At 41.3% G+C, this 5,091-nt stretch overlaps 1 pseudogene; it reads left to right on the forward strand.

The window, feature by feature from the left end:
* Window positions 1–3,227: 3,227 nt before the first annotated feature.
* LOC119368572 lies at window positions 3,228–4,491 on the forward strand (annotated as a pseudogene).
* The last annotated feature ends 600 nt before the right edge of the window (window positions 4,492–5,091 follow it).

A 5,091-nucleotide genomic window follows, 5' to 3' on the forward strand; every position in this document is an offset into this window, starting at 1 on the left:
GTCACAATGCTTGCAAGGCTTATAGTGATGTGCATTACCGAGAGGGCCCAGAGATACCTCTCCGATACACGGAGTGACAAACGCTAATCTCGATCTATGCCAACTCAACAAACACCATCGGAGACACCTGTAGAGCATCTTTATAATCACCCAGTTACGTTGTGACGTTTGATAGCACACAAGGTGTTCCTCCGGTATTCGGGAGTTGCATAATCTCCTAGTCCGAGGAACATGTATAAGTCATGAAGAAAGCAGTAGCAATGAAACTGTAACGATCATAATGCTAAGTTAACGAATGGGTCTTGTCCATCACATCATTCTCCTAATGATGTGATCCCGTTCATCAAATGACAACACATGTCTATGGTTAGGAAACACAACCATCTTTGATAAATGAGCTAGTCAAGTAGAGGCATACTAGGGACACTTTGTTTTGTCGATGTATTCACACATGTACTAAGTTTCCGGTTAATACAATTCTAGCATGAATAATAAACATTTATCATGAAATAAGGAAATAAATAATAACTTTATTATTGCCTCTAGGGCATATTTCCTTCAATGAATTGTTCAACCTGCTCAAGACTGCTGAAATTGGGATACAGAAGGACACCAATCATGTGATGATGGTGAACAAAATGACACGGTTTAAGAAGAAGGGCAACTCTAAGAAGAATAGTAAGACCAATGCTTCTGGAAAATCCAAGAGAGGCGTCGGTTCTAAGACTGAGTCTTAATGTTTCTTGGTTATTAGATACGAATCAGTTGCTCACATTTTGCAACTCGATGCAAGGACTATAGAGGCAAGAAGACTAGCAAAGAACAAAGTGACAATGCACATCAGGAAATGGAGTAAAAGTTACTGTCAAGGCCGTCGGCGTTCTACCACTACATCTACCTTCAGATTTTATATTAGGGCTTAGTAATTGTTACTATGTTCCATCCTTATGCAAGAACACTATATAGGATCATCTTTATTGCGAGATGGTTATTCATTTAAGTCAGAGAACAATGGTTGTTCGATCTATATGAATAATATATTTTATGGATGTGCACCTATTATGAATAGGTTGTTTATTATGAATCTTGAAAATGAGAATCTCATCTTTATTATTGACGCTAAATGTCTTGAACAGACTGATAATACAAATACCACATTTTTTTGGCACTGGCATCTTGGTCATATCGTAAAGAAACAGATGAAAAAACTCCATGGTGATTGACTTTTGGATTCATTTGATTTTGATTTATTTGAAAATTGTGAGTCTTATTTGATGGGAAAATTGACTAGGACACCGTTCACATGCCATATGGAACAGGCGAGTGACTTTTTGGAAATCATATGTTTAGATGTATGCAGTTCAATGAGTATACCGGGGCGCAGTGGATTTCTCTACTTTGTTACCTTCACAGATGTTTTGAGTAGATACAATTGATGCTTGCTTAAACTACAAAATCCCTTGAATTATGATTTCGTTGTCTGACACCCTGAAAAGAAAGGATTCTTTTTCGTACGATCTGCTTACTTGTGCAATGATTACATACTTACAGGGTCCATGCAAACACCCTCGCGTGATCGAGAGGCTCTGCAACTCTTCCAGTATAGACCTCCCTTTGGAAATTTTCAATTCCAAGTAAAGTTCATATTTTCTGCTAGCTTTTACTCCATGGCACCATGCCCTTGAAAGCTATACTTGCAAACCACCATGTAGGGTCAATTGGAGCTTGCCCGATCTCTAACACTCCGAAGATTTTCATCACCTGTTTTTCCAATGCATTCACTCGTAGGAACTTTGGAAATGTTTGAGTTTGAGAGACTTCATCTCTACAACAGCGATGGTTGATCAATCAAGGTCGGTTGTCGAAACATATTCTGCTGCTCCCTGACGTGCCTCTACAACTAATGCCAAGCCTTGATGTCAAGCAAGTTGTGGCAGATGACTGCTGGTACTTATGGTGGACTCATCATCGGATCATGCATAATGAAACATGTACACCACCAGTGAGGTGGCCCATGTCGGTCCTAGCCATTGCAAGCAACTTTCAGAAAGCCTTCTCAAAGAGTTCTACTACACTAGAGCAGAAGTGGCTCCAACCTGTGCCAAACTTTATAAAATTGAATGTTGATGCTGCATACTTTGAAGACAAAGGTGCATGTGCAACGACAATTATTCATCAGGATGATCAAGGTAAGTTCCTAGCGGCCCAGTACAAACTTGTTCCATATGCAGCAGATGTGGTGACAACCGAGACAATGACTATGAGAGATGGTACCGACAAGCACTTTAGATTTCTATTGTGTGGAGGCGGAGTCCAACTCCCAAGATGTGATCAATTTTTATACTAGGCAAACAAGATGGTGGGATGCGGTGTCTGCAATCTTTGCATAATGTGTTGACATTGGAGCTATGATTGGGAAGGTCAAATTCAAGCATTGTTATCGTTCAGCTAATCAAGCGACACATGTACTAGCTAATATCAGTTTTTGTAGTAAGTTATCCAGTAGTTGGACTGGTGATCCTCCAGATTGTAACTCTGTTTTACAATTAGTATATTCCATCATAGTCTGGGAGTGAAATAGTGATGCACGGGCACCATGGTGCCCTTTATTAAAAAAACATATTTAGAAGTTAAAAAGAATCCGTGGAAACTTGTATGTGTTCACTATGGATCCATAAAATTTTGTTTTGAAAAACATTAATTTGTAAGCTATACAAAAAAAAGCCCAAAAAAAGAGGCCCATTTAAAAATACGTACTTGTCTTTTCATTGTGAAAGTAAAATGTTGTGAAATTTTACACATACGAAATATACATGTGCGTGTATGTTTACAAAAAAAAACATTTTTTTTTGCGCTGTAGATTTTTTTGTTAATTGTAGAAAACAGTTATTTTTTTTAAACGGGCACCATGCACAACTTGGTCTTCCTTATAAAAGAACTTTCACATACAATTTTTATATACTTTTTTTGTTTTTGAGAATCTATACAATTTCATATACTAGTAGTTGCCCTTCACTTTTGGGCTGAATTTGACTTGCTCGGTAGGCCCAACTGGTCAAGTAATTTCCAAACCCTCGTCTCGAACCTCCCCAAATCTGGCCGCTCAGCTTCTTGTCGCGCCGCCGCTCCCCGGTTCCTCTCGGAGGCAATACCGCCTCCTCAATCGCCGCCAGCCTTAATCGAGAGCTCCAACCGCGCGGACCCCCGTTCTCCTCCCAACTCCCACAATGGCAGCATCGCAGAGTTCAATATCGTGGGTGCCGTGGAGGTGCACAGAGACGTGCACAGAGACGGCGGAGGCCACGGTCGCGTTCGAGATCGCCGGCTACAGCCTGCACAAGGGCCTCGGTAGAGGCAAATACCTCCGTTCCCCGGTGTTCTCCATCGGCGGCTACGACTGGTGCATCTGGTACTACCCCGACGGAAAAAACGACGACTGTGAAGGTTACGTCTCTGTCTTCCTCAAGCTCCTGACCAAGAACGCAGAAGCGAGGGCGCTCTACAACTGGATGCTTGTGGATCTGGTTACCGGGCGGTCGATTACGCTGCACTACGGCAAAGAGCCACTAGCGTTTAACAGTCAAAAGTCACTTTGGGGCATACCAAAGTTCATGAAGACCACTGTTGAAAACGAGTCGTTCTACCTGCGGAACGATTGTCTGGTGATCGAGTGCAAGGTCAGTGTCACCAAGGGAACAATTGAGGTCCCTGTGCCGCCCTCCGACCTTTTGGATAATCTTGCAACATTGCTAGAGGGGAAGAAAGGAGCGGACGTGACGTTCAAGGTGCAAGGGGAGGTTTTTCCAGCTCATAAGAATTTGCTTGCCATGCGATCGGCGGTCTTCGACGCGGAATTCTACGGGCCTATGGCGAACAAAGGGGCGCAGGACATAACTATTGACGAAATGCAGCCTGCTGTTTTCAAGGCATTTCTTCAATTCATCTACACGGACACAATCCATGGACGATCTTGATGATGATGACAAACGAGAAATGGTTAAGCACTTACTCGTGGCTGCAGATAAGTATGCGATGGAAAGGATGAAGAGGATATGTGAAGGGATGCTATGCAAGTGTCTTGACGTTGAGACCGTGGCGACCATCTTAGCTCTAGCTGACCAGCATCATTGCAGCGACCTCAAAGATGCTTGCATTGAATTTATGCTCTCTTCGAATAGAATGGATGATGTGATCGCAAGCCAAGGGTATGTGCACCTCAAAAGATCTTTTCCTGGTCTCTTTGTAGAGATGTTTGAGAGAAGTGTCAAGTCCCGCAAAATTTAGTACACCAACTTGGTATGAGCTACTGCTTATCCTTCAGTTCTGATAGATCTTTCGAGGCGAATGCCTTATATTTGGTTCGAGAAGGAAATTATGTCTTGGTAATTTCGCATGTCTATCCTGGTTAGGTAATATCTAGTTACTTTCCTGAGATGAGGGTGCCGTGTCTTTTAGTTTTCAGACATCTTTTGGAGGGAGTGAGTTGGTTCTATAAAGTGTACTATGTCTCCAATGTATTGGTTGGCTGGTCTGATATAAGTACGTATGAACCATGGTAGCTCACTGGTTTCCTTTTTTATCGCTTACTTTAATGTCTGGCTTATGTGAAGAATGATAAAGCTTTGAGTTTTTTTCGACTTAAGGAGCAGAGTTCCCAATTTTATTTCATTCAAAATGGAACTGATAACACAACATAACTTTTTTGCTGTCAGTTTTGAGATGATCTGTTTTACCTGTATGAAAAACATACATTAGATTATTAGAATGCCGACTGCTAGATTTTAGTTAGAGACAGTTACAAATGGTTTTGTGACATGGTTGGCTGAGCCAACAAAGATGGAATTAACAGTCAAATTTATGTTCCACATTGAAAGGCACTGTACATGAAATCTGTACAGGTAACTTATATGCAATTGCTTCCCGTTCATGAATTTTTATCATATAAGGTATTATGGGAAGAGAAATGATCAGTGAATCCATTTCTGAATTGAATTTATTGAGTGAATCAGATCAGTGAATCAATTGAAACTGGCTGTGCAAGACGCTAATGTCAGTGATGCAGCTTTCTGAGGCAAATCAAGTTTGCATGTC

The sequence above is a fragment of the Triticum dicoccoides genome, chromosome 2B (genome assembly GCF_002162155.2).
Source record: "Triticum dicoccoides isolate Atlit2015 ecotype Zavitan chromosome 2B, WEW_v2.0, whole genome shotgun sequence".
In the NCBI taxonomy this organism is placed as follows: Eukaryota; Viridiplantae; Streptophyta; class Magnoliopsida; order Poales; family Poaceae; genus Triticum; species Triticum dicoccoides.